At 31.7% G+C, this 10,650-nt stretch overlaps 1 pseudogene across 1 annotated transcript; it reads left to right on the forward strand.

The window, feature by feature from the left end:
- The first annotated feature begins 1,327 nt into the window (after window positions 1-1,327).
- On the forward strand, window positions 1,328-10,409 carry LOC149885766 (uncharacterized; annotated as a pseudogene). Its single transcript, XR_016453957.1, has 5 exons — window positions 1,328-1,367; window positions 1,453-1,509; window positions 1,642-1,728; window positions 3,028-3,120; window positions 10,096-10,409. The product of XR_016453957.1 is annotated as an uncharacterized LOC149885766 (transcript).
- Window positions 10,410-10,650: the final 241 nt, after the last annotated feature.

A 10,650-nucleotide genomic window follows, 5' to 3' on the forward strand; every position in this document is an offset into this window, starting at 1 on the left:
AATGAAGCAATAACTAAACTTTTAAAAAGTAATAACTTTTTATGGAAAATTTACCTGACTTTTAGAGACTACCTTTTGGGGGTTATAAATAAGCGCCCATTAATTTTTTTGGTTTTTATTAATTAACAGTCTTTAATTGATGCGTATAAAAAATTTTATAAAAAAAAAAAAAGTGCCATCTTAGGTAACAGATGCTTTGCATCACAGATCAATTTTACGAAAATCTCGATCTGACTCATTTTGGAGACCTATAACTTTTGAATGCAGCTCTTTAATCAACTGATTTTTTTAAAAATGTTTATCCACCACATGTAGATCAGCAGGCAGTTTGATTTGTATTAACTTTGTAACTAGTTTTTAAGATTAAGGTCTTTAAAATCACAAAAAAACTTATTCTTAAAACAAAAAAATCAACTTAAGCCCGCCATTATGGAAAAAGTTAAGATGCCAGAAATAATATTTTTTTCTTTTTTCAAAGTATCCACAGCACACTTGCTATCTTATAATAATTGAAGTATAAAACTAACTTGTTCAAAAGTTATTGGCTGTTAAAAATGATGAAAAAACCCTTTTTTCTTGTAGAGTGAAATTTTATGCAAAATAGCCCACTACTTAAATAGCGTTTTCTTAAGAACCATATTAGATATTGATCTAAAATTTTCAAAACATGCTTTTAACATATATATGTACAAAATCAAAAAATTTCAATAAAATCTGAGATGGTCCATGAGGGACCTCATTAAAATTTGCACCACTTGGCATGGAATGACCCATATAGTTTTAGTTGAAAATAAAGAGTATTAGCTGGAAAGACGTGTCTATATAAAAATTGAAAGTCTTTTCCCTGTCTTAAAATAGTTTATATTTTAAACTGTCTACAGGAAAACACTCATTGGCTATTGAAACAGGTATATATTACTTTCTTTACCACATGTTGAAGTTCTGAAACTAAAAACTGAAAAATTATATAATATTTAAAACTAGAAAAAAAGCGTTTACTTTTAAATTAACAAAATGAAAAACTACTTTTTATCAGCAAAATTGAAAATGACTAATTCTGGTTGTCACTCTTTAAAATACCTCAATAGAAATAAGTTTTTAAATAGTTGATTAGAACTAGAGTTAATTTTTTCTTTTGTAAAGCTTTGTTCGATAAAAAAATATTTATTTCTCTTGGAGGTTTGTTGAGATTGAATCGGGAAAGAAGCAGAACTTATGTTTTTCTATAATACTTTCGCTTTCCACTTTTTCTAAAATAAAGTTTAATAAAGCTTTTTCTCAAATTGTTGTTATAATATTTGTTAACATTACAGGAGGTAACGGAAAAATGGATTTTAAACGCAAGAAAGCCAGTTTTATTCAAATAGGTAAAATTTTATATTCATTTTCAAATTTTGAGCTTTTATTTTTAATAAAAGAACTACATCTACGTTTATATTTCACTTTGAGAAGCAGATGCAAATGGAGAAAAAAATGAAATTGAGAATGACCCTGCTGATCATTTACGTGGCAAGTTTTGATTTTCATTAATGAAAAATTTTTATTTTAAAAGGATTTAATTTTAATAATTACGTTTCTTAACCTTCTTTTCATTTGATTATATAAAATATAATAGTTATATTTAATAGCCTTTGCATCTAGAAAAACCGTTAAAAAGGCAACATATCTTTAAAGAATTTTACAACTCAAGTGAGGAACTGGCTAGTTCTTCCGCTCAAAAATTAGAAGGTAAGTTTGCATATTTTTCATATACTAACGAAACCTTTATTTCATTTCACTTTGAATCTTATAATTTAAAGTATATCAAATCTGATAACTGCTTAAATTTAAACATGGAAATAAAACTTGTTTATGTTTTACTAAACAAATAGCTATAATGTGTTTGAAGAATATTGTTGGTTAAAAGATTAGACACTAGATTTTTTTATAAAATATTGAAGGGAGAGGAAACATGTCCCTTTTGTGACTTCACAAACCTCTCCCCTTCCCCGCTTCCTTTTACCTTGTTTTAACAGTTCGTTTAAGCTTTTAAAATATTCAGTATTTATTGGATTGGAATGAAAGTGAGAAAAAAATGGATCCCATCCTTCTTGAAGTTGCCTGGCTGCGTCTCGAAAAATTTAGAAATGTTGGCTTAGTAAATCTATGTACATCCCATAACACTAACACATGACCTTCTTTTTTTGGGATCTGTTTTAGTGTCAATCTACTTTCATGTGTTTTACATAAAGCACCCACTTCTCATCGCCAGTGAATAAATGATCTAACCGGTCAAAGCGTTGCTTTATGGATAGCAAGAATGTGCAGATCTCCAAGCGCATGTCATTGTCATGAAGTGTCAGACTGTGGGGAGCCCTAATCACCAACTTCAGAACCTTTGCCAATCAATGAAGACAGTACAGCACTGATGTGTAAGAACATCAAAGTGTGGAGGCTATACACCACTACTGAGTCTTGGATCCTCATGCACCAGTTTGCGCAACGCTTCAGAATCAACTTCAATTGGACGACCAAACTCTGAACGATCCTCGAGTTCAAAGTCAATGGACTAAAAACGTTGAAACTAAATTTGATATGTGCATTTGATAATGTTATCTTGGTCTAGAACTTGGCATATGTTATGTTTGGCCTCACCAGCAGAATGAACGACCTGGAACTCATTCAAGATGCAGTGTTGAATATGGAATTTCTGATCTTACATTTTATATCAAGTGAATTACCTCTACTCGCAAATGCAAAAGAACTTTCTTTCCAAACCAATAACACAGTTTGATCTACTTATAACTATACTACTTTGTAAATTAAACAGTAATTTATTGAAGAATCGTTTAGATTCATTATTGGATTTGTTAATTTTTGTATTGAAATTTCAAATAATGTGTTGATATGTCAAAATATCGAGTGAGATTTAATTTTTTTAAACATTATTTAAAAATAGTTATTTTGATTATTAAATAATAAAACTCAATAATTTTTAAAACAACTTTTTTGTGAAGTTAATTATTTTTAACTATATGTTTTATTCAGAAAGAGTATATACCCAGTGGTCAACAGAACAAGAAGAATTATTGGAGGAAATGTTTGGAAAATATATTAGAGATAAAAACCTATGATGGCCCAGTGAGTAAAATAAGTTAACACAGTTAATTGTTTTTAAATAATTATTTACATAAAAACTGTCAATTTTACATCTACATATATAAAATATATAACAAATATAAAACTCTATTAAAATGTATTAATAAATATAAAATTATATATTAAATAGAGCAATAGATCTTTTAATGTTTTAATTTTATATAATTATGTAAAATTAAAACAATAAAAGATCTATTGCTCTATATTCATAATTCTTAAGTATTTTATTGGGTTCAAAGATATATACATGTATATATATTTATATACTAGCAAAGTATATATATATATATATATATATATATATATATATATATATATATATATATATATATATATATATATATATATATATATATATATATATATATATATATATATATATATATATATATGTATGTATGTATAAATAATCTTTATGTATATATACAGGGTAACCAGAAAAAACGGAGACAAACATTTTTAATCATTTTTTATCAAACCAACAAAAACTAAGTAAAACAACGATGAATAACAACAACATGCACCTTCCACAATAATATACTCAGCCGGTTTCGAAGTGGCCTCCTCCCGCGGCGATACATAAGCCCAAACGCGTCTTGAAATTTTCAGCGATGGGCCGCAGGTCTTCTGGCGACAATCGATCCCATTCCCGGCGCAGCGATTGCTTCAGCGACTCCAAACTTATGTGGTGTGTAGCACAGGCCCTGGCCTCTAAAATTGACCACACGCTGTAATCCATCGGGTTGGAATCCGGCGAGTAGGGCGGACTTTCCGAAGACGCGATGAAGTCCGGAAAATGGGTCCAACACCAGTATTGAGTCGTTTTCGCCTTGTGAGCAGGGGCAGAGTCAACAGCACTTCGGCGATGTGAATTGGAACGTCCAATTCATATCGCCGAATTGCTGTTGGGCCCACGGAAGTACCACAGTCTCGAAAATGTCGCCTCGGTAGACTTCTTGGTTGATTTTGACTCCTTGATCCACGAAAACGAGGGGGGTTTTACCACTAGCGCAGATTCCGCCCCAGACCATGTTGGACTGCGGATTTTGGCGGTGTTCGACAATGGCCGACGTGCCGGGAGCCTCAGCGGACCAGCACCTGTCGTTTTGGTGGTTGTACGCCTGCTCGACGGTAAACAGCTTCTCGTCTGTGAACAGGATGCGCTCCCATCGCTGAGCAGTGGCCCAACGCTTGAGTTGGCAACATCTCTGGAGCCGCACACGTTTGTTTTCATCGGTGAGCAATTAAACTTTTTGGAGCTTGTAAGGCATGAGGTTAAGCTCCCTTTTTGCCATTTGTCGCACCATGGCCTACTTTATACACGGCCGGATATGTTGCATAAATAGGCCGAAAATTGGAAGGCCAGTTTTTCATGGTTTTTTTTGGCAAGAACGTCGTGTTGATCAAGTTTCCAAATTAATTGTGAGAAATATGGTAAATAAATGCGCTGTGGTTAATTGTCGAACTGGCTATAAATTTAAAAAAAGTGAACCTAGTTCTCTTTATCCAAGTAAAGCTGTTTTTAGTTTTCCCAAAGATACTAATTTAGAAGAAAAATGGATTAAATTTGTAAACAGAAAAGATTGGAAACCAAGCAAACATTCAGTTATTTGCATGGATCATTTTGAAGAAAAATATTTAAAATATGGAAAACGAGTTACTTTAAAACACAAGTTAAAACCTGTTCCATCTATTTATTCTGAAGAAACTTGTATTCCATCTTCTGTAATGCCTAAAGTTTCTAACTTTCGTAAACCACCAACTAAACGAGATTCTACTATCCCAGATGAAATTCATTCATTTCAAGAAATGGATACAATAAAAAACATTGATATGCTTCATGAATCTAACTCTCCAAATGGATTTAGTTTTCAAAGATATGAAAGTTTTGTTTTATATTATCGTTTGTTTTTTGTAGACTCCACTCCTTTTATTGAATCAATAAGTGTTGATAACAATTTGCATGTAAAACTGCATTATAAAAGTTGTCCACTTCCACTTCCTCATTGGTTTAGAACTATCAACAATTGTAAACTCACAAGTTTATCTATTTTAGATAACTTGGTGTCTTATATGCACAACCTTGTTGAAGGAAATTCCTATTATTTAGTTAATGAACTTTCAAAACTAACCTTTTTTAAATCTAAAGGTCGACCTCCATATTCTTCAAAAGTGTTACGTTTTGCACTAATGCAAAGATATTCATCATCTCAGGCTTATTCGCATCTTCTGGAACAACTTCCTTTACCGTCAAAGTCACTATTAAAGAAGTTAGTATCAGGTGGAATTGATTCAATAAAATCATTAAAGTTATTGTTAAATGAGGACAAAATAAGCAATGATTGTGTTATTCTTTTTGATGAAATGTATCTGCAGCAATCTTGTGAATACCACAGTGGTAGATTAACTGGACAAGATAAAGAGGGTAATCTCTACAAAGGAGTAATTGTCTTTATGATTGTTGGCCTCAAGAAATCAATACCTTATGTAATTATAGCCATCCCAGAGACTAATATCACTGGAGATTTCATTAAAAATGAAATAGAGGAAAGTTTAAATACATTAAGATCTGCAGGTTTTAACATTCGAGCATTGATTGCAGACAACCATCCAACAAATGTCTCAGCTTATTCAAAATTGCTTAGCATTTATGGGTCAGATAAGCCAGAAGAAAATTTCTTTATCACTTATAATGATCATAAAGTTTATCTGATGTATGATAGTGTTCATTTACTTAAAAACTTAAGAAATAATTTGATTAGTACTAAAAAGTTCATTTTCCCACCATTTCAGTTCACTGATTACAGTTTTAATATGAAAGTGTCTGCAGGGGATATCTCTTCGGCTTTGCTTCATAGAGTACATGAAAAAGACAAAACTCTTTCAGCAAACTTAAGAAAGGCATATAAATTAGGGGAAAAGACTCTATATCCAGGTAACAATAAATAAGATGTCAACTTGCCATTAAATATATTCCATGAAACAACTTCAGCTGTAATTCAAAATTATTTTCCTAATGAATACTCAGCATCAAAATTTTTAAAACTCTTTAATTTATGATGGGTAGTATCCAACTCAAAAATGAAATACTCTAATAATGTTAAAGGAAATGCAGCTGTTATGGGGGATGGTAAGCCACAATTTTTACGTGCACTTGCTCACTGGGTTCAAGAGTGGCAAAATTTACAGTACAGTTCCACTGAAAGATATTGTCTCACAACTCAGACTTCTAATGCACTAGTAATAACATTGCAAATTTGTATAAACTATATATATATATATATATATATATATATATATATATATATATATATATATATTAGGGATATGACTTTTTAATTTTTTTTCAAATAAAATGTTTCCTGTATCATAAATCGATGAACTTTTACTTAAAATCATGAAAAAAGGCCCAAATAGCTTTCTGCAACAAAAAAAGGTCACCCCCAAAATAAAAATTTGATTTACCATTTTTATACATTCATTTTTGACCGATGTTTTAATCTTAAGCTTAATTCTCAGCTTAATTCTCAGTGTTGCTAATGTGAGCTCAGTGTTGATAATGTGAATAGTTCTATGAAGTACTCTGCGTGTAACTGAGCTAATAAGGAACTACTGTAGCGAACTAAAGACGCTGTAAGTGTACGAAGTATAAGTAGTTGTAGCATTATCGTTAGGATACGGACTGGATTATCGAACTGTTATCAACATTGACTGGATTATCGAACTATAATTGGATTACTATACAGTTAAAGTATTTTATTAATTAAACGACTTTATTAAACGGATATTTACGCTCAGCTATCCGTAAAGTCGTAACAATATTATATGATGTCTCACAAGAAAAGTCATACCACAGTAACAAAGAACAAGAAGACTTGGACTAAAAATTTGGTGAGATTTCAAGAGTCACACAGAAGAAGAGGAAGCGTGGCTGTAGAAGAACATTCACTCGATGAAAAATCCAGAATACCACTTCAATTGCAGATCGTAGGAAGATACCAGTTTCTCGGAGCATATGTTAAAGGAAGAAAAGAACGAATAGACCAAATTTCTAAGGAAATTACAAAATTGTGGGACAATAAACTGAATTTTCCACATGTGTCTGATCAAGTGATAAGAGCAAAGCTTATGAAGGTGCTGAAGGTCTATGATGAATGTGTCAAGCGTGGAAAATATGATGTTCTCAATGCATTATTTGACATCACGAAAGTGAATGGCCAGTGGTTATCCTCGGAAGATAAACGTCTATACCACCTACAAAAAGAAAGTAAAGGACAGGTGGGGTACTCAACAGGACAAGTGGCAAGTAAAGAAACCATTCACCCTTCCAAGAGAAGGAAAGTCCAGTCTGGAACAGCAATACCTTCCACATCACAAGTCCTGTCTACCACAGACAGTGGTACTGAATCTGAAAACTGCAAAAGTAAGAGTGAAGATGATGAAGACGACGACGGTGATAAAGTCGATGATGAGGACACTCAGAAAAAAACTAGAAAGCACTACAAAAGTAAATTTGCTGTAAGTATGGTTACATCAAGTGGAGTTTCCACAAAGAAAGCTGCTAAAATATGCAATGTATTATCACAACAAGGTATTGATATTCCAACTCCAAGTCAATCAGCAATTTACAAGTCCACATTCAAAGAGGCAGGTAAATTAAAAAAAGAAATGATACAACAACTTAAAATGGAACAGTGGTCCTTACACTTTGACGGCAAACGAATAGATGATAAGGAATATCAGGTAGTTGTACTTCAGAATGAAAGAACTGACGTGAAACTTGATGCACTGCGTTTAAAAGATGGCAAAGCTGAAACTGTTGCTGAAAAAATTGCCAAACTTATTGATGAATACAATTTGTGGAATTCAATTAAGATGATCATTACTGATACAACAAACGTCAATACTGGAAAGAGAAATGGAGTTGTTGTGAAGTTGCAACGTATGTTTAAATTAAAGGGTGTCACAATACCACAATTTATCGGTTGTCAGCATCACGTACTAGACAGGATTCTCCGTCTGGTGATGGACGAAGAACTTGGGGGTGATACCAAATCTCCAAATATTGAATACCCATTTGTGTCTGAACTGTTGAATAAGTATGATGAACTGAAGGATAAGTTTGTGAATGGAACTGTAGAAATTCTTGATAAATCAGGGTGGAGAGACGATATGAAGTTTTTGTACCATTTAACAAGAGTGTTTAGGTTCTATGAAGAACAAAGAAACTTCCCTCTGATTCACTTTCAGAACATTCCTAATATGAGCAATGCCAGATGGAACTCAAGAGCCATTCTCGCCATTCTGGCGTTCATTCTTATGCCTGAAGCGAGAAAGAATTTGGAGAAGGTTTGCAGGTTCATTTCATATGAGTGGGCAGAACATTGGTTTAGTAGTCAAAAGTACAATGACAATGACTTCAAGAATTTATCTGATGTATTGAAGCCTTACAAAAAGGCATTGCAGTCATTCAAAAATCACTGGAAGAAAGAGCCATCCGTCATCGACATACCACGAAGTAATCAGATAGCTGAACGTGCAATCAAGGTGATGCAAGACCTGTATGCTTCCTGCAGAAAGAAAGACAAACTGCAACTTCGATTCATTCTAAGTAATAAGCGCTAGACTCTTTATGAGACGTGAGCATCATGTGACCCCTGTACTAAACACAGTAGGCCTATAGACACAGACAGTTATGTATATTGTTGTACTAGACGCTTTGATACTGTTAATTTTGTAATACATGTATAATTATATATCACATAATGTTTTTTGTTATATCACAGTACATGTTGCATAAATAAATAAAATAACAACAGGAGTATGACTCTTACAACATCTTCAGCCTTTAATATTCATTTACTGTACAAAAGTGTACCTATTGAAAATTCGATTTTTTGGTTTTGGGGTGACCTTTTTTCAAAATATGTCAAAATGAAACATCTATTCGTTCTTTTTACATAAAAGTTCATTGAATTACGATACAGGCCTAGTAGGTTGCAAAAAAGTCATATCCCTAATATATATATATATATATATATATATATATATATATATATATATATATATATATATATATATATATATAGTTTATACAAATAAATTGTTTTAACTACAAATTTGTTTATAAATTCAATATCGTTAATATCTCAACTCCAAATGCTATTTTATAAATGCATCTGTTATATTTTAAATGTTAAAAATTATATATTTGAAATGAACTGTAAAATATAGTTTTTACTTAATATTTGATAATTTAATTTCTAATAAAATATTTAACACAGATGAATTAACCTAAAAAATTTTTAATAAGGAATACTTAATAAACTTTAAACTTAGGAAACGTTAAGCATTACTTTTAAAACTATTTTACATTTTAAAACACAAAAACTTAAAATACTGAAAAACTGGCCTTCTAATTTTCGGCCTATTTATGCAACATATCCGGCCGTGTATAAAGTAGGCCATGGTCGCACCGATTCACATTTCATTCCGGTTTCACGGGCGATTTTTCGCATGGAGACCCTCGAATTTCGCTTGACTCGCTTCCTAATGATCTGGCGGTTGGCGGACGTGTTGACGGTGCGTCTTCTACCACTTCCTGGACGACGACCATCGTGGCCGAGCTCCTTGAAACGATTGACGGCCATGGACACAGTTTGCTTAGGGATATTAAGCAAGCGAACAATATAACATTGACACATTCCTTTACGAAACAACTCCAAAATTGCCATACGTTTATTTGACATTCTAAAAATATCATATATTTTAGAGATATGAAGCTAAGAACATATATATATATACTAAACATAAAAACATGGAGAATCCGAAAACCAATAAAATTAATTGGATATCGTAAAAAACTTTATTATCAGGACATATTAAATTTTGTCTCCGTTTTTTTCTGGTCACCCTGTATATATATATACATATACAAAGGTTTTTTTTTTCATTTAGAGTCCGATGATATGAAAATCTTCTGTAACCAAACTGGGATTCGAGAGAAAACTCTAAGAAACAAAATTAACAATGAAAGAACGAAGTGGACAGCCATAAAAAAAAAAAGAAAAGCAGAACTTAACATTTAAATATTTTTGATTTTATGCTAGCTTAAATTACAAATTATTTAATACAAAATACCTTATAATTTATAAATAAGGGCTGACTTAACATAAGTGTAACATAAAGCTCCCCTAATTAAAATTTAATTGTAAAAAAGCGACTATTTGGCTTAAATTCATTTATAGTATATTTCCTAGAAATAAGATAGAATACGGTGTAATAAATCAGATAAATAAATACATTAAATAAAATTTTAAATAAAATCCCTTTTTCTTAAACTTTAATACATGTAGAATATTATTTTGATATCTCACGGTAAATTATTTTTAATTTTCATTTAAATGATTATTCAACTAAAACTTTTTATGGTTACTTTTTAAAATTTACTTTACCTTCTGTAGATAACTGTAGTTTAAGCTGTAACTTTCTTTTACTTATTGCAGAGTTCTG

This window comes from Hydra viridissima, unplaced genomic scaffold, assembly GCF_058129835.1.
Source record: "Hydra viridissima isolate aposymbiotic clone 2 unplaced genomic scaffold, HvirCarnegie_v1 scaffold_7, whole genome shotgun sequence".
Classification (NCBI taxonomy): Eukaryota; Metazoa; Cnidaria; class Hydrozoa; order Anthoathecata; family Hydridae; genus Hydra; species Hydra viridissima.